This window comes from Myotis lucifugus, unplaced genomic scaffold (genome assembly GCF_000147115.1).
Source record: "Myotis lucifugus unplaced genomic scaffold, Myoluc2.0 scaffold_0, whole genome shotgun sequence".
Taxonomy (NCBI): Eukaryota; Metazoa; Chordata; class Mammalia; order Chiroptera; family Vespertilionidae; genus Myotis; species Myotis lucifugus.
In genome coordinates, this window is record NW_005871048.1 from 47,764,334 (window position 1) to 47,784,351 (window position 20,018).

At 38.5% G+C, this 20,018-nt stretch overlaps 1 protein-coding gene and 1 pseudogene across 1 annotated transcript in view; one reads left to right on the top strand and one right to left on the bottom strand.

Annotated features, from left to right (window-relative positions):
* The window catches only part of PDE4D (phosphodiesterase 4D), a 1,252,971-nt gene that overhangs the window by 273,406 nt on the left and 959,547 nt on the right, over nucleotides 1–20,018 (top strand).
* The window catches only part of LOC111825980, a 32,787-nt pseudogene continuing 20,130 nt past the window's right edge, over nucleotides 7,362–20,018 (bottom strand).

Genomic DNA, 20,018 nt, shown 5'->3' on the forward strand with positions numbered 1-20,018 from the left:
TATCATTAAGGATATCCCTGTTCTTTGAGGAAAACATTCTAAAAGCAAATGATTAACTGAGCCATGACTTTAAGGAACTGCGAGTACATAATGATGCTAGGAGATTTCCTATTTAAACTAGCTTAATGCAAAAATTTTCATCTTGGTGGAAAGGCTCATGCTGCCCAGATTAGTAGGAATGGAGTTGCCTACATGAATCCCAATGTAAACAGTAGAGCTGTCATTTCACTGCTTCTTAGCTTCTTGAAAATCCACTGGCATAAAGAGCATGCTTCCACTTAATTAAACGACTCTAAGCAGGAGACTGTCGTTTATCAGAGAAAAGAATCCGACGTTTTGATAAGTTAGAAGTTGTTACCTTAGAGTTTCAAAAGTTTATTTTGCACTGGTCTAAAAATGTCAACCTCCCACCCCTTAAATCTTTGCTGTAATAAAAATCCAAAATTGTACACATAAAAGTAGGTTATTTTTCCCTGTGTTCAATGAGGAAAGTTTAAAGAATTAATGTGATTTAGAATCTGAGAGTGTTTTTCTTTGGCATTGTGACATTTGAAAATCCAAAGAGAATGTTCTAAATGTTAGAACAGCCTCTGCTTCTCCCTGTGTGTCTCTGTGTATCTTGTAGCTGTCATTGTGCAAAGGCATACAAATGAGGGGAAAAAAGACTTCCTTTACATGATCATCTTGTTTATCCCTGAACACTTAAATCGGTGTTCATATTTTTCTACTCACATTCAAGACCTGATGCAGTGTCCCTTTTAATGATTAATGCTCTGAATTCTTCCTTTACTTGAGAGGGGTCCATGAACAATTTTAGCTATAAAAATATAAGCAAACCATTTTTTCTATTTAAAGTGACCTTTTGCTAGTTTTGGAGGATAATTTGTGGTTGCAATGGGTCAAAAAGGGAGGGACTGAGCCTGTGGGCATTACCAAAGTAAGGGATGGTCCCACGTCTATGCACTTATGGTCTGCTGTGGGAGACAGACGTTCATCAAATCACACAAATAAGTGTAACAATTCTCCACCGTGTCTCCTTTCATGGGTCTCCTTTCAACCTGTCCTCATATGGAATGGCCTCTTTCCTCATCCTAGAATATAAACTGCCTGAGGACAGGGGCCTTGCCTTCACATAGCTGATAATTATGTGTTAGCAAGATGAGCGAATAAATAAACCATGATAGCTGCTGAGAGAAGCTTCATAGCACAAGGCAGTATGTAATAGGAAGACTTGGCCTAATCTTGGAGGTCAGGCAAGGCTTCCCCAAAGTAAGATGATTGAGAGCTATGATGGGAAGGGTAAGTTAGCTTAACAAGACAAAGTAGGAGTGAAGGGCTTCTAGGAAAAGTTAACATACATGCAAGGACTCTATAGTGGGAGGAAAAATGGTGGCTTCAACGTCATGAATAAAGGCTGGAATAACTAACTTCTTGGTGGCAATGATAGGAAGATAGAGAAAACTGGACACATTTAAGAGATATTTAGAAGAAAAAAATGATAGAGCTTTTGGTAAGGCTTTGGATTTGAGATGGAGGGGATAGGAATGTGTGGAAGGTGACTCTTAGGCTTTTGGTGTTCTTACAGGATGGATGTGGTCCTTCTACTGAGATGGAAACACTGAGTGAACACCAAGGAGGACATGAGGATGTGTTAAGATATAGGAACCTGGAGAGCAATATGTACATTTAGAAATTTTGATTTATTATTAAATTTATATCCCCAAAAGATTGTTGATTAAATATAGAAAAAAGAGGGATACTTTTATTAAATTTTTTTTTTTACTCATGCAAGTTTGATCCCAAGCTATCTTTACTAGATATACAAGTTGCCATTTACCGAATTAAAATTCTTATGTAGCACCCCAATATATCTCTAGTAACTTAAGATGTTAAAATGGGTAGAAATATAGTGACAATCATTTCTAATTTAATTTTTCATTTATTGGAAAGACTATCCATTCCTGCAAAATATTATGTGGAGAAAGTGCTTAGAAATAGCAGCCTTAAGCATATTCTCTTATTTCATCATGAATAAGCAAAACAAGACCTACCTTAGTTATTAAAAACTTCCAAGCATAATTTCATAAAAGCAGGTTTCCCCTCCATTATTTCTGATGCTATAATGTAGTTAGCTTTGATCTATACTTTAATATATATTGAGTTCCTAAACCAAGAAATAATTTTAAAATTTAATTATTTAAAAAAATTAATTCAAAGTAAGTCAAATAGCATAAACTACATTAATTGAAAGTAAATCAAAGTGATTACATATATATATTTTAAATAAAGCTACTATGAACATTCATGTACACATTTTTATTTTTTTTTAATATATTTTTATTGATTTCAGAGAAAAAGGGAGAGATAGGGAGAGATTGAAACATCAATGATGAGAGAAAACCATCAATCGGCTGCCTCCTGCACACCCCCACTGGGGATCGAGCCCGCAACCCTGGCATGTGCCCTTCACCGGAATCAAACCCGGGACCCTTCAGACTGCAGGCCAACGCTCTCTCCACTGAGCCAAACCAGCCAAGGCCTTATATTTCTTATTAAATTGAAAATATCTAAATGAGTAAAATATCATTAATATTATTAAATATTATATTATAGTCAGACTTTTATAATAAATGAACCTAAATTAAAATATCTTAAGACCAATATATGGTTTTATATATGACAATGAAAGAAGTCCATAAATTTAAAAAGTGGGCAGCTATCCTACAATACATTTCACATAGATTGAAAATGACAGAAAGCAAATAATTTAAGCTTTACATCTTGACTTACATCATTTGTTTTTAGAATACATGGTATTAACATTTATTTGTTATAAAAAAAGGTTCACTGAATTTTATGGGGCTTATAAAGTTTATAGAGTTTCTGATATATAATTTCTTACTTATTCTAGTTAGAAGAGAACTTAAAGATTTTCTGATTCAACCCTTCTATATTTTTCTGAAAATGAAATTAAAATTGAGGCCTAGGGAGGTGAAATGACTTGCCTGAGTGGTGGCTTGATTTAGTTCAAAAAATGTGGGCTTTAAAATTATTCAGAATTTGTCTTTCCCCGACTAGCTTATTTCACTTAGCATAATATTCTCCAGATCCATCCATGCTATCCTAAAGATAGGATTTCCATCCTTTGAGACAGCATGGAGGGACCTGGAGAGTATTATGCTATACGAAATAAGCCAGACAGAGAAAAGACAAGTATCAGATGATCTCAATCATATGTGAAATCTACTGAACAAAATAAACTGATGAACAAAATAGACCCAGAGACATGGAAACATGGAACAGACTGTGGGTGGGTGGGTGGGTGGATGAGAAGAGATCAACCAGAGAACTTCCATGCATTTATGCATAACCCATGGACTCAGACAATAAGGTGGTGAAGGCCTTGTGTGTGTGCGTGGAGGGGGGGTGGCTAGAAGGGTTCAATGGGGGAAAGAGGGACATTTGTGATACTTTCAACAATAAAGATTTAAATAATTAATAAAGGATAAGATTTGCTTCATTTTTTTTTTTAAGGCTGACTAGTATTCCATTATGTAAATGTACAACAGCCTTTTTATCCACTTATCTACTGACTAGAGGCCCAGTGCATGAGATTCGTGCACTCAGGGCGGGGGGGGTCCCCTCAGCCCGGCCTGTGCCCTCTCACAGTTCGGGAGCCCTGGGGGGGGGGGGGGTCGAGAGAACCTTAGTGCTGCCGCAGAGGCGGGAGAGGCTTCTGCCACCGCTGCTACACTAGCCAGCTATGAGCCCGGCTCAGGGCTTCTGGCTTATGGCGCTCCCCCTGTGGAAGTGCACTGACCACCAGGGGGCAGCTCCTACATTGAGCACCTGCCCCCTGGTGGGCAGTGAATGTCATAGCAACTGGTTGTTCCACCATTCGGTCAATTTGCATATTGGCCTTTTATTATATAGGATGGGCACTTGGGCTACTTCCAAATTTTGGCTATTGTAAATAATGGTGCAATGAACATCGGGTGCATATATTCTTTCAAATAAGTGTTTCAGATATCTATGGATATAGTCCCGGATGTTTTCACTTATATGTGGTATCAAATGAACAAAATAAACTAACGAAGTGGAGACAAACTTGTGGATACAGAGAACAGACTGACATCTGTCAAAGGGGAGAGGGTTGGGGGCTGGGTGAGAAGAGTGAATGGGTTAATTAAGCAAAGAAAAAAAAGAGAGACTCATAGACACAGACCACAGTATGGTGATTGCCAGAGGGAAGGGTTTTGGGGGCAGGTAGAAGAAAGTAAAGGGGGGATAAAAGAAGGTAAAGGGGAGACAAATGGTGATGGAAGGAGAGTTGACTTGGAATGTCAATAATACAATATACAGATTATGTATTGTATAATTATATACCTGAAACCTATATCATTTTATTAACCAATGTCACCCCAATAAATTAAATTAAAAAATAACTCATAAAGAATTAAGTTCAATATTTGGCTCTTTCAACTTTCCAGTTGTGGGACATTTGGTAAGTTACTGACTCTAGTATTCTAAAGGGTGATATGAGAATGATAGCAACACACAATGCTTGATACATTAAAGGCACCTAATCAATTCTATCTTTAGCATTGCCCTAGACTCCATAGCTTATAAGTGACATTCCCTGTGATCTTTTCTCTTTCTGATTCCTAAAATGCAGTTAAAGCTGGGATTTAAAAAATTTCTTGCCCTCTTTAACCTCTTTTAAGTACCTAAAAAAATATCAATGTGGGAAACCATGTTGTCTAGAACAAGTCTATAAAAATTAGGACATTAAAGGAAAAATAAATGAAAACATGTCATAAAATTAAAAATGATGATTATTTAGATATAATCTGCTTTTTTCAAAACTGGATTTTTCTGATTTAATAATAATTAGAAGGAAAAGGAGAAAAGAAAAAAAACCTTGATCTAGTAGGTAACCTCTGTCTTGAAGTATTTATTTCCAACATGAAGTGTTACAGCAGAGATTCTCCCATCAATTGTGTGGTATGAAGGCTTTATTTCTTTTTAATGCTTTCAAGCCACCTCATATTGGACTGACATTTTACTTTAACAGGTCTTATTAAAGATTTTGTGTGACCGCTTGGGGTGTTACACCTCTGGGAGTGCTTCAGATCACATTCTTTTCTTCTTCTTCTTCTTCTGGGTACTGGTGCTTTGTTTATACTGAAAGAGCAGAGCATGAATGGGTTTCTCTTGTGCTAACCTTCGGAAGTATCTTTGCCATCTGTGAAAGCTGGGGGCAATACTTGCTGCTCTGACTTTTGCTTAAATGAGACTGAATAAGTCTCATTTGTACAACAATGACAGATTTAACAATTTTTATTTAAGATCATTCTGTCTCAAAACTATGAGTGGTAAAATGAAGTTTGGTAAGGTATTACTCAAGGTTTCATAGCCAGAATATGCCATGCAGATGGGATGCTTAATTTTTGTCTACTATTGAGTTGTAATGTCTCCATTGATTTTTCTATTTAAAGCTTACCTTTCACTGCCAGCAATGTTTTCATGAAGTCATTTAATTTAATTTAGAGCAGCATTTAGTTGTAAACATCTAATTTTCTTTCTACTTATGTAGCATAGCAATTTAGAAGAGAAAGAGACAGAGTAATCCTATACAATAAAAGCCCAATATGCAAATTGACTGAAGAGTGGAATGACCAGTGGAACAACTGGTCGCTATGACACACACTGACCACCAGGGGCCAGACGCTCAATGCAGGAGCTGCCCCAGCCCGCAAGCCCCAGGCCATCCAAGGCGGGTGCCAGTGTGGGCCCCCGTTCGCCCTACCAGTTGCCCCACAGATTGCCCCTGATCCAGCCAGGCCTAGGGACACTACCCACGCATGAATTTTGTGCACTGGACCTTCTAGTCCTATATAATAAGGAGCTAATATGCAAATGGTTGTCATGCCCTCATGCTGTCACACTGTAACGCTCAGACACTCAACACTGGGGAGATAGGACTGGGGACCAGCCAGGCACAAATGAGTTCACAAGAGGGGAATGAGGACCAGCCACGCACAAATGAGCTTGCAAGAGAGGAATGGAGATTAGACAGGCACAAATGAGCATGTGAGAGAGGAATGGGGACCAGCCAGGCTGCTGCCCAGGAGAGGGACAAGCCACACACCCCATGGTCCCTGCAGTCCCGGGCACCAGCAGCTGTGCCTGTGGCCAAGGAGAGGAACAAGCCACCCGCCCTGTTGTCCCAGGCACCAGCGACTATGGCCCGGGCGAAGCCGCCCACCCACAGTCCCCTGTGGCTGCAGTTGGCCTGGGCAAAGCTTGCCTGGGTCCTGGATGCCTGTGGCTGGCCAGAGGGAGGGAAACCCGAGTCCTGGATGCCTGTAACCAGCTGGTAGAGGGAATCCTGGGTCCCAGGTGCGGGGCGAGGCAGAGGCGGTTAGGGGAGATCAGGCAGGCAGGCAGAGTGCTTAGGGGCGATCAGGCAGGCAGGCAGAGGTGGTTAGGGGTGGTCAGACAGGCAAGCAGAGTGGTTAGGGGCGATCAGTCATGCAGGCAGACGAAAGGTTAGGAGCCAGTGGTCCTGGATTGCAAGAGGCGGTTGGACGTCCCCCGAGGTGTCCCGGATTGGAGAGGGTGCAGGCCGGGCTGAGGGACCCATCCTCCCCCACCCCCCGTGCATGAATTTTGTGCACCGGGCCTCTAGTTAATATATAATATAGCTGTTAGAAAATTGTATGAAAAAGTACTATAGAAACAACTCTGCTTTTAATTAACAAGTTTAATTTGCTACAGTGGTCAAAACTTTACCCCAGCCCTTTAGCCACCTGTGTTAACTCTATTGGCTCTTATCAATCCATTGGTCCCAAAAGAAAAGGAGCCATTTATAGTGACCCCAGCATAAAATTCACGACTCAAGTTTTCCTTGACATTTCTTCAATGAAATATTGACATAGTATGACTTTTCTTAGGTTAAAGATTTAATTTTAGCAGCCTGTACTACTTCTGTTGAAAATATTTTTTTAAAACATTAGATTTACTATTCTTGTGTTAAGAATAATAATCACAATCTCCCAACATTAGACTCTGGCATTTTTTAATATTGTGATATGCTTTCACTGATTCAACTTTTTACTAACTTCCTGCTACGGGGGAGCAATGTGAGAAAGTGTAGCAGTCTCTAATGTGGGCTTTAAAGATGTATTAGGTCTTTTTTTCCTGCAAAACACTTTATTGTTTCATTTGGTTCAATGCATGGGAGAGGGCTTTAGGGTGGTTAAAAGAACAGCTAGTAGTTTTGGGGAGAGGCTCAGGTAAAAGCCAGACACAGGGGAATGCAGAGGAGCCCCGCAAAGGCCTCTGGGCTCCAAAGACTCCTAGTTGTGTTTGAGGGTGAGCCTTTCAAAGAGATACTTGCCCAGCCCAGCCTGGGGGCCGGCCAGCCTGCGGAGGTGAGTCAGGTGTTGCCCATCTTCTTGATGAGTTTCACCTCCTCACCCAGGAAGTGGTTCTCCAGGAAGTCACAGAGGTGAGGGCCTACGTGGGTAGAACCCAAGGCCTACAGCTCCAAAAGCGCCTGGTTCAGGTTCCTCTCCAAGGCCAGGGGGGCTTCCATGGCATCCTGAGTTTTGCCCCACTCACCTTGGGACGTCTTCAGCAAGTCCTGGAAGAGAATTCGGCTACAGCACTGGTTTTGCAACTTTAAGAGATGCTCAGTGCCCTTGCGCTTCTTCTCAGTCAACTAGCGAAAAAAGTGGCTCACACCCTAGAGTGCCACATCCTCATCATGGAGGTTGAAATAGAAGCCCAGAGAGAGGTAGGTGTGGGCGGCCCGCAGATACAGGTCGGCTAGGTGGTTGACCACAAACTCCACCTTAGTGGAATAATTCTGACAAATTTGTGAACTAATGGTTGTTCGGCAGTAAGGAGTTAAGGTAAAAAAACAAAACCAAACCAGTGTGTTGGCTGGTCCCAGAGGTGGTCTGAAGGTGGTGAGTGGATAAGATGCTGGAGAGTGGCCGGAGGCTAGAAGCCCCGTCCCTGAGTCTATTCTGTCCAAACACTGTTGAAGCAAGAGACAGATCTGGGGCCACCGAGGACATTTCCAGGACTTTTACTTATATTTACTTTTTAATTTAATTCTTTTTCAAATTTCAACTTTTTGTATATATTTGATAAATATATAGTAGCACATGTATAGAATAAAAAAATACATAAATTGGGAAATGCATTAAAAATATTTTTACTGATGGGGTGCGTAGTCAAAATAGTATAGAGATCATTGGTGCAGTGAAAAGAGAATAGTTATTGAATTCAAAGACCTGGATTCAATCCTCAGAGTCACTTGTATTTTAAGATCTCCATTCTATATAATAAAAGCCTAATATGCAAAGTGTCCAGTCGTCTCTTAAACCAATCAAAGCGTAATATGCTAATGATATGCTAAGGCTCCTCAACCACTCGCTATGACATGCACTGACCACCAGGTGGGAGGCAGTTTACCAGTCACTATGACCTTCACTGACCACCAGGAGGCAAATGCTCTGACTGGTAAGTTAACTTGCTGCTGGGTTCCGGCTGATCGAGACTGAGCGAGATGGGCTGGACATGCCCTGGAGCCCTCCAGCAGTCCCTCTCTGGCTGGCCAACCTCCCGCATCCCTCCCTAGCCCCGATTGTGCACCAGTGGGGTCTCTCGGCCTTGCCTGTACCCTCTCGCAATCTAAGACCCCTCAGGGGATGTCTGAGAGCTGGTTTTGGTCCGATCCCACAGGCTAGGCTGAGGGACCCCACTGGTGCATGAATTTGTGCACTGGGCCCTCTAGTATCATATAAAAGATTCAGGCAGAAGTTGGTGGTTAAACTAGGCAAGAGTTCTGTTTCTTCCCAGTTATAAGTTTCTTGATTCTAGGTCATGTGTGCCTATTCATAAACTGAATTGAAGATCAGTTCCCAAATAAATATAAAATCAAAGCATTGAGGAAAAAGACTATATTAGCCAGCCCAGGCTGCCACGACAAGACACTCGACTAGGTGGCTTAAACAACAGACATTTATTTTCTCAGAGTTCTGGAGGCTGGGAAGTTCAAGATCCTGGTGCTATCTTGATTAAGTTCCTGATGAGAGGCCTCTTCTAACCCTAATTACCCCCAAAGGCCTCATCTATAAATAGTATCATATTGGGGTACAGGGCTTTGACATACTCATTTTGGGGGAATGCAAACATTCCATTTACAATAGAGAGTTTGATTCTTACCAAATGGTTTTAATAAGTCATTGATGCCCAGAGAATGGTTCCCAGTATTCTGAAGTCCTCATATTCTCTCAATTGGCTAACACTGAAATTGATCTGGTTAACATCTTTCTCTTCATTTCTATTTTCTAGATTTTTATGTTAGGAGACTCAATGGTGATTTGTGAGGTACTAATTAATCAGCTCTTTATAGACCTAGGGTTAATTTGAATTTTACTCAAAAATATTTTCTCTTTCTTTATGATTCTTGTTTTGTTTGCTTTATATTGTTTGTTCTTAACATCCAGTCCTATGACATAGGTCTATGAAATTACCTGTCCTGCCAATGGATTTACTAGTTGAGCTAACTTTCAGAGGTTTGCAAATTTCAGAGTTGCTTATCTGAGTCATCCCATTGCCTCTACCAATGCCACTGCTTTTATGCTAACAAGGAGTGGGAAGTAAAGGTACAGACAAGGGTAGAGGCACTTAAAAATTCCTACAATTATACTATGTACTTAAATTGGGGGTTATTTTAAAATATTTTAAAGCAACTTTCCTTAGAATATCTCTGTTGATAGTCTCTGAACTCATGAATTTTTATAAATCTTCCCATCTGAAGAATGAACTAGATAAACTTAAATTCTTCTTTATTAATCAATTCTAATTGAATTCTAAGATATCATTTTGTATTTTCCACTAAACTCTTAGTTTCCTAGTAGCCTGTATAATTTTCTTCCTTCTAGTTTGGAATGAATCAGGATATTTTCTGCTCAATTGGATTTGTTAGTTTCTTGATGAAATTGCCCTCAGTTTGACTTAGGATTCTTTTGGATGTTCTACATTTGGGTAAAATTGTCACTCACCAGATGTCTTTTAATTGAGGTTCCCTGTTTTTCTATTTGTTTAGTGTTTATTCAAAACTGGAAGCAAATCCTGGCTGTTGGGAAGGTGTAGACCAAGCATGTCAAATGCAAAGGTTTAGGTTTATGTGGGCCGCAAAAAAACAAAAGCTTCAATTTTCATAGAAATGTTGGTTTATTTTGATAGAGACATGCTGAATACACAGGACTGAAATAAATGAGTAATCGTTAACATAAAATACCAGTAATAGAACATTTTAATAAAAATTAATGTTTTCCTTGAACATTAACTTACCAGACATTGAATAACTGCACAAATTAATAAGCGTAAGGCAAATAAACCTATTTTTCTTGTTCTCTGAAAGCAAAATATTTCTTGTTGCGCACACCAAACAAGTCAGTACAAGACTAATGACATGGCAATCGGCTGCTAAAATTTTCGCTGCTAGTATTAGTGGAGAGAAATGGTGCACCTGTAAGGGAAATGAATGCCACTGATTATAAAAATTAGTCATTAGGGAATGTTGTAGTTAATTATTAATAATTTTGTATAACAGGATATTGTAAAACTTAAGTTATGAAATTTTTATTAAAACTTCTCTTATATACCATTATATTGGCTGGGCCGCAAAAATATTCATTGTGGGCCACATACGGCCCACAGGCCGTGAGAGAGGTTGACATGGTTGGGGTAGATTATCTGGAAAATTATTTGTATACTGAATTTAAAGCCCGCCTAAATGTTAGTTTTGAGTACAGGGGATAGGAGCCCACCTGGGGAAACAGGCCCAGCAGGTGCCATAGAATTGCCTCTTTTCACAGCAGACTTTAAAAATGTTGTCCAAAGCTTCTAAACCAAATTTATCTTAAAAAGACAAAAATTTTCTAGTTGTACTTTTACATTGCTAACCTTTTGGAAGCAATTGTTCTTTCAATGGCCCAGGGTGAGAATTTAGGCCATTTAATCCACCAGTGGCTACCTGGAAAGGGCAGACCAAGAAGCAGTTTGGAAAGGATAATACATTTTGTATGACCCTGTAGAGATATCTGCATTTACTATTCCTCAAAATTACCTGATAAGAATGATGATTTTGGGAGTTCTATGGTTAAATTAAAATAATGGATCTTTTCCCAGACTGACCTCCTCTCTCTTCTATATTAATTATCTCCCAAGATATAAGATTGACAAAGTGGTCATAGCTTATAATCCTGATAAAGTGAAGTATATGGAAACTGGATTTTTCACTTGTAGTCACTCTTTAGGGTCCAAAGAAAGTTAAAGGATATACTACAGGTAAATATTCTTTGAAAAGTGCAAAGTATAAAGAAAAAACAAAATCATATTCTTGCTTGTATCTTTATTAGCAACAAACCCAAGTGAGGATTTGTACTTTTAGAGGTTTTATGCCTTTGGTTATTATTCTTATCTTCTGGCTTGTGCCCTTTTTGAATGAAATTCAGCAAATGTTTATTGAATGACTAACCAAGCCTATCCCATTTTAATCTTTAATTTGTCCCAGAAGTCTCACGTCCCAATCCTCTCATTCCTCTGTGAACCTGTTCTTCACTGCATCGTGCTTATCTTGTTTGGCAGAGATATTTTGATCTGTGAATAATGTGCCATAATTGTCAATTATGTTCATTGTTGCAGAAACATAGACTATTTTAGAGTGATTAAAAAGAACTTTTCTCATATAATCGGCAATAGTATAAGAATAGATGAGGGTATAAATAAATGTTAGTATAGAGGAAAGAGCTGAAAGAATAGGGAATGATCAGCAACCATTTGCTTTGAAATCAGTCACAAGACAGTGGATAAAGCCAATCATTACATTGTTGCCTTAGGAAAATCTTCACTTTTTTCAATATTGTGATGTGTTTGCTATCTTGTTTTTGGACATTTTCTAGTTGGAGTTGAATTGCAAATAATTATACCCAAGAAAAAATTGCATATATTGCACTTAACAGTGTAAACATCAAAGATCCTATATAATAAAAGGGTAATATGCAAATCGACTGAACAGTGGAACAACCAGTCGCTATGACATACACTGACCACCAGGGGGCAGATGCTCAATGCAGGAGCTGCCCACAGCCTGCAGGCCCCAATTGCCTCGCCGGCCAATCTCTCAGTTCCTTCCCCTGGCTGGCAGGCTCCTATCGCCCAATGGGGGATGGGGAACCAGGGGTGGGTGGCGGCAGGGGGCGGGGCTGGCTGGCGACAGCTGAGGAAGATGGCCCTGATCTTAGGCCAGGCCTAGGGACCATACCCATGCACAAATTTTGTGCGCTGGGCCTCTAGTATATACATAAAAATGAATAGAAGAATTGATGATGAATATTAAAGAATGACTCCTAAGGACAGAATTGCTTTATAACACAGTTAAATTATGAAAAAAAAAGCCTAATAATTTGGTTTTCTATTAGTATTGTTAGAGTTTTCTATTAGTATTATTTTCCTCTAGAAAAAAAAGTTGCTTATGAAGGCTTATTATTTTTAACTAAAGCCAAATCTCTATTTTAAAACTTTGGGTTAAATGTAAATTTTTACTATTGAAATGGCAACTTATAAACAAGGGTATTGAAGGTTAAAAATGGTTTCCGAGTTCAGATAAGATCAGGCATATTCAGGGTTGTGTGGCCATAAACAAAAATGATTTAAAAAATCATTGATATGTTTACATGGTTTTCTAAGATAAATACTTTCAAGGGCAGCACGGGGGATAATGCTGAAGGTCCTGATTTATAGTCTTGCTTCTGGCACTTTGTATGTATGTTTTGGTGGGAGAAGAGGGTGAGAAAATCATAAATAATTTGGTTATTATCAAATTCTCCCAGTGTCTACCATGATTGCTTCAAAGGTAAAATAGGAAACAGTAATGAAAGCACATTGCAAAATAAAAATAAACAAGCCAAACAAGCAAAAAACACCCCAAACTAATGTTATACAATATTTAATTATATTCTCTTCTTTTTACCAAGTGATTTAAGTCTTACGGATTTTTTAAAAAAATAGAATGAACCCATCAATAAACAGATTAAGGAAGAACCAGCTTTACTTGTATTGTTGGGAACTTGTCAGTTCTCATGTTCCCATAAATGGTGCATATTAAAAGTCATGATGCCACGGCCAAGAATACTTAATGGTTATGTAGTTAGAGACACCCTGACCCTGCTTTCCAGTTCCTTCTGTCACCTGGGTTGGGTCCCATACCTTACACCCAGGATTGGCAGTATAGCCCCATTAACAGCATAAGGGCTGGGGATAACATATTTAGCTTATGACTCTCCTATGATCACACCCCCCTCCCATTCTTACTATTATAGCAGTCTGGGCTTCTGTTTTGGCAATATTGCTTCTGTGTTAATAATTTGGGCATGTTTATATCTCTCAACATCCTGAACTTAATCCAGTCAACAATATTTATTAAGCCCTCACCAAATATTGACTGCTCTGCAGCAGTCATATCCTGTGGAGCTGTGCAGCAAATGGTATCCCAGAGGTTCAGAGAGTGAACATTTCACCAGTTCATTTTCAGGTTTGGATTTGCAGAGAATCTGGCTCACCGAGTGTTCAAAATGTAAAAATGTAAAATGTTAAAAACCAAATGTATTAAAACTATTGAAAACAAATTATAACACTACAATGCCACAACAAAAACAATCTCCACAAAGTCATTGGATGTAAAAAAAAAACCTACAAGATTTAGAGGTCTTCATCTCTGTTTAGCACACATGGGTTAAAATATTACTAAATAGCAAACTTCTATTTTTCTAGAAGAGGCCATTACATAGCATTAATTTACCAGCAGGCTTGCATATCAACATAATATAAATCATACCACTAGAGACCTAGACATTGCTTATAAACAGTAGTCTCAGAAGGATACTGAAAGATAAACAAGGGAATTTAGGAAAAGATAAGAAGTCCACAGTATGCATGTATATAAAGACTAGAAAAGCAAAATGTAAAAAAAAAATCATGCAGTGATTCAGAACAAGTGTTTCCTCACTCAAAGTGAATGAAGTAATTGGCAGAATAGTCAAAAGGACCAAAAGCATTTGTAGGTTCTGATTTCCCAAAGCAAAGACCTTCCCAAAGACCTTAGAAAGTAGAGTCAGTTCTCATTCCACCAAACATATCCATAGGCACTGAATCATCAGTGAATCCAGTCACCATTCTTACCCTATTCCTATCACTTCTATTACTCCCAGAAGATAAACTTGATTTCTTAATTTTAGAATATTGATGAATTCTGGAGTGACCTATCTAGCCTCTGCATTAAGCTCAGAGATATAGAGAGTTGCTAAATTAGAATATCATACACAAACACACACACACACACACACACACACACACACACACATCACTTATCATATTAAAATTGCTAAAAACCAAAGACAAAAAAATTATGCCCTGGCAGGTTTGGCTCAGTGGTTCAGTGGTTAGAGTGTCAGCACTCAGACTGAGAGGTCATAGGTTTGGTTCCCAGTCAAGGACATGTACCTCAGTTGCAGGTTTGATCCCCAATCCAGTCAAGACATGTGTGTGAGGCAACTGATTGATGTGATGTGTCTCTCTCACATAGATATTTCTCTCTCTACCCATATCCTCCACTCTCTCTCTAAAAAAATCAATGGAAAAAATATCCTCAGATGAGGATTTTTAAAAATAAAAAAAGAAAGAAAATCCTGAAGGCAGTTGGGGGTGGGGGGACAAATTAACACAGAGGAACAAGAATAAGAATTACAGTAGATATACCCAGAAACTATGCAAGCAAGAAGACAAAGGAGTGGCATCTTTAAAATACTGCAAGAGAAAACTGTTAACCCAGATTCTATGTCCAATAAGACTGTGCTTGAAATGTAAAATAAAACTGCTTTCTCAGAGTGAACTATTTCACCTTCCTATCCTCTCTGATATCCCCAAAGTATCATGCATATATGTTCTCATGATTTTTTACTTTCATTATTCAAGTCTGAGAGAATGAACATGTTCATTAATGGCAATTTCACTTATCTCTTTTTATCTCTTTTTACCTGGATCTATGATCCAGTTGTCTTTGATACTGCTGGCCATGCATATCTCTTTTGACAATTCTGGTACTCCTCTTCCTGATGATTATTTCTGTATTTCCTTTCTGGTCTGCACGTCCCTCAGATTCTGTCCTTCAGATTCTGTCCTTGGCCCACATAATATTCTAAGATAATTTTATCTTCTTTCCTGTCTTTAACTATATCTTATTTGATTATTTCTAAATAACTATGTCCAGTATATTCTGGTTTTAGTCTCAGAACTATATTGAGTTGCAGATTGGCCATTTATCCACATACATTTCTCAAACTAGATTCATCCACTATCCTTTCTCTTCTCTAAACATGCCTCTACTTTTCTGTTTTCTATTGTATTTGCTATCCCAGCCATCAGCTAATGGCCTAAGTTGGAGATTTGGAAGCTTCTCCAACCTCCTTGCTCATCAATCCTCCCAACATCTAAACAAGCAACAAGTGCTATTGCATGCATCTGTGTGCTGCATCTTTCTGAGCCCTCCTCATGCTAACTCTACTGCCTGGGGATTATGTTATTTTTTCTTACCAAGCTGGGTCTCATCAAAACATAATGAGTAGTGAGAAGTAGTAAAATTATATGTGTTGTATGTAGAGGCTGATAACATTTGTTATATTATCTATTTCATGGCATCTCTTAGTTTTTCCTTTTAGCAGTGTACTTAGTCTTGTTTTGAATCTACATCTTTTCACAATTGCTTTTGATTAGAATTTAAGCTAGCTCTTAAAGACTGAATTCACAACAAAGTAGAAGTTGATTTTATATGGATGTGTGTGCATGTGTGTGTATAATTTTTATTACAGACATCATTCATAATTTGTTGATTTTTAGGGAATAATTACAGTAAAGACTGATTATGCATTTGTAATTTTGTGTATAAGCTGTTTCCATGGAATGTTAGATTTTAGTACCAGGTAGCAAATGGAATTAAGGTCTAATATGTGTGATAACGTGACAAAAATAATAATCCTATATAATAAAGAGCTAATATGCTAATTAGACCGGATGGCAGAACAACCTTCTGGTATGACCTTCCGGAACAACCTTCTGGAACGACTAGTGGGCGGGGGGCAGGGTCGTGAGGCCACGAGGCAGCAAGGTAGCCTGGGCTGTGAGGGCCTAGTCTTGCATGAATTTTGTGCATCAGGCCTCTAGTACTAATACTACTACTACTAATAATATATAATTGCAAAATGCAATTAAATGTTCCATTTTGACATTTTATTTAGTTTTTATCACAAAAAAATTAGAGGTAGGATAGGCAGTTATTTTTATTGTCATTTTACAAAGACTCAAAATAAGTCATAGTCAAATTGAATAAGGCTTACACAGCTAGTAATGGAGAAGCCTAGATGTATTTTCAGGTTTATGTCCAAATTCCTTACTCTAATCACTACACCACTAACCCTTATATATGTATTGTAGGCATCATTCATATGCTAATAAATCCTTACACCATGTGTCTGCTGAGAATAAACTGTAGCATATCAATTAGAATCTGTATTTATAGCTATACATGCAGTTGGACCACAATGTCATGCACCGCATAACAATGTCTCAGTCAACGACCATCTGTATATACAATATATAGTTCAATAAGACTATAATGAAACTGAAAAATTCCTATCACCTACTGACATTGTAGCTTCATAGCCCAATACATTGCTCACACTTTTATTGTGTTCTGGTATACACCAACATACTGCACTGCCAGTTGTACAAAAGTGTAGCACTTATACTTATGTACAGTACATAATACTTGATAATGTTAACCAAAAACTGTTATTAGTGTATATATTTAATATACTATACTTTTAATCCCTATTTTAAAGTGTAGTCTTTCTACTTATAAAAAATGTTTGCTGTAAAACAGTATGCCTAGTTACACTGGCAGCAGCCTCATACATATCATATTTACCATATCTATTAATAGCATTATTTCCTCTTGTGCTTAATTTAATCTAGAGTTGTTTTGCACAATAACATGCTGCACAGGTGTGTAGCCTGGGAGCAATAGGCTGTACCATATACCCTCAATGTGTAGGAGGCTGTACCATCTAGGCTTGTGTAAATGCACTTTACTATGTCACTCAATGATGAAATCACCTAATGACATATTTCTCAGAATGTGTCCCCATTCTTAAGGTGCGTTATTGTCTTGTAAACTCCAAAGGCTTCTGTATTATTTTTATTTCTTTATTGATTAAGGTATTACATATGTGTCCTTATTCTCCCCATTGCCCCCCCACACTTGCCCCCCCCCCCACTCATGCCCTCACTCCCCTGGTGTCTGTGTCCATTGGTTAGGCTTATATGCATGCATACAAGTCCTTTGGTTGATCTCCCCCTTACCCCCACCCTCCTTACCTTCCCTCTGAGGTTTGGCAGTCTGATCGATGCTTCTCTGTCTCTGGCTCTGTTTTTGTTCATCAGTTTATGTTCATTATATTCCACAAATGAGTGAGATCATGTGTTATTTAACTTTCTCTGACTGGCTTATTTCATTTAGCATAATGCTCTTAATGTGACAAGAAATGGAGTGTGTTGTTTAGAAAGACATTTTAACTGTAAATGGTGCCCAAGGAAGGTAAACTCTTTTGTATAAAAAAGTATTAGAATTTTAAAACCTGCCCTGGATGCTCAAAAGAGAGTTTGGGAAGACACAGTGCTCTGGAACAATCTGGGAAGTACAGAGATGTGAGAAAGCTTCAGCAGGGAGAGAGCCATATGGCAGCAGGCTGGTCTTAGGAGAAGGGACCACCAATAGTCCTCACAGCAGAGATGGCCTGGTTAAAACCATTTTAGGAGTTTTGAATTAATAGGTTAAAGGTTTTATTGTTTTTTGTTTTTTTTTTCTCAAGCATTCCTTTAAACCATATGCAATTAGGACAATAAGGTAACACTTTTGACCCAGGGTGTGAGGGAGGAGGAGGGCTGAATGCATATTTGAGACTGGCAGGGAAGAATGGAGCAGGGAGCAGTGAGGAAGCAGTAACGGCAGTAGAACTGGGACAACTGTTGAGAGGGAGCTCTGATAAATGTTGACTAGGTACAAGGAAGTACTTTGCCTCGGGTATGCCCAGAAATACTGGGAAAGGCTGTGAATATCACATGGTTATCTGGGAAGAGGGCTTAGCTGATTTTATTTGCTTACAGCAGTCTGAATACTTGGGGGCATTCAAATATTTTTGTATATATATGTGTGTGTGAGTGTACACACATTCACTCTCTCATACATACACACACATACACACACATATATATTTACACTAGAGGCCTGGTGCACGGATTTGTGCACTGGTGGGGTCCCTCAGTCTGGCCTGTGGGGATCTGGCTGAAACTGGCTCTCCGACATCCCCCCAGAGGTTCTGGATTGTGAGAGGGCAGTTCTTGGTCGATGCACCCCAGAATCGGGCTCCCTCCTCTCTGGTTCCAGGTGTGTCACCTGAGAACTGTCGCTGCCAAGTGACTGCAGCTTGGCAGCTCCTGCATTGAGCATCTGCCCCTGTTGGTCAGTGTGCGTCATAACTACTGGCCAGTCTGCCAGTCAGCCGGTCACTTAGGCTTTTATATATCTAGATATATACATACATACATGTGTATTTACTGGTACTACAATATTTGATATAAGATGATACGATTTCAAATTATTTTATAAAATATTTTTGTAATCAAAATTATTGAATGGCCATGAAATGCCAACACTTTATATATATTGACTCATCTTATTTGGTCCTGAAAATGATTCTATGATGTGAGTACTGTATTGTCTCTATTTGATGGATGAACAAACTGAGGTACAAAAAGGAGCTGCTACTTGTGCTTAAAATACCTAAAACATAAATATTTTAAATAATAGCACAGAATATGATGAGAATGCCAAAAAATCCAAGCAGATTTTAATCATAAAATGGAATAGTCAAGGTATTTTAGAACCTTGAAGTTATTATATGCATACATCTTGATCTAAAGTGGTTTTTAGACTTGCTGTCTGAATGTTAGGCGGAAAAATATCAAGTTATTCAGTTTCTTTCTTATAACTTTAAATAAATGGTAAGATGGTACCTAGGCAAATAGCAATTTCTCCAAGATAATTGGCTATATGGGCCACATGACCTTTTGAACATGCTTTCTCCAATGTTCCATTTCTAATTAGAGCATGGTCTTTCAGATTTGAGTGGTTTTGTCGAAGTTGCTAGATATTTTTTCATTCTTCCTGTAAAAGCAATTTATAAAGCACATGTAAGTTTTGGAATAGTAAGAGCTTCATTCCTTGGATGAGTTAAACCCTTCCATATACCCCAGATGAACAACAATCTTCGTCAATGTCACTCTTTGTAAGAAGCATTTCTCTTTGTTGTTCTGCACAAGATATTTCAGCAGTCAACTCTATCGACTTAGAAATTTAGGTCTTTTTGTTTATTTTTTGCTCTACAAATAATTGCTGTATCTTTGGATAGTTTACTCCCTTGCAAAAGGAGCAACCAAGTTTCACATGTATACACTACTTTTGCTTAATCTTTCCAACCAGCCAATGTATGTATCCACGTGCATGCCAAGTCCATCTTCATAGACGGACTATTCTTTGTTCCAGATTTCACTGCAGTTTAACTTCTGAAGGTAAAGTGATTTTGCATCTAGAAAATAGTTTATTTCACCAATCATGGCCATCAAATGTGTTGGCAGGTGCATGTTTTGATTCCAAAACTTGAAAATATTTCCATGATGAGATTATTGTGTTTTCTATCTTTCATTCCTTTCTGTTTTTCCATAAGCTTTCCTAATATTCTTCTCTTTAAAGCTAAACCACTGAACATTTTCTTTTATTATGTGTATTATGGAATACAAGAAACTAAAGAGTCAGAAATAAA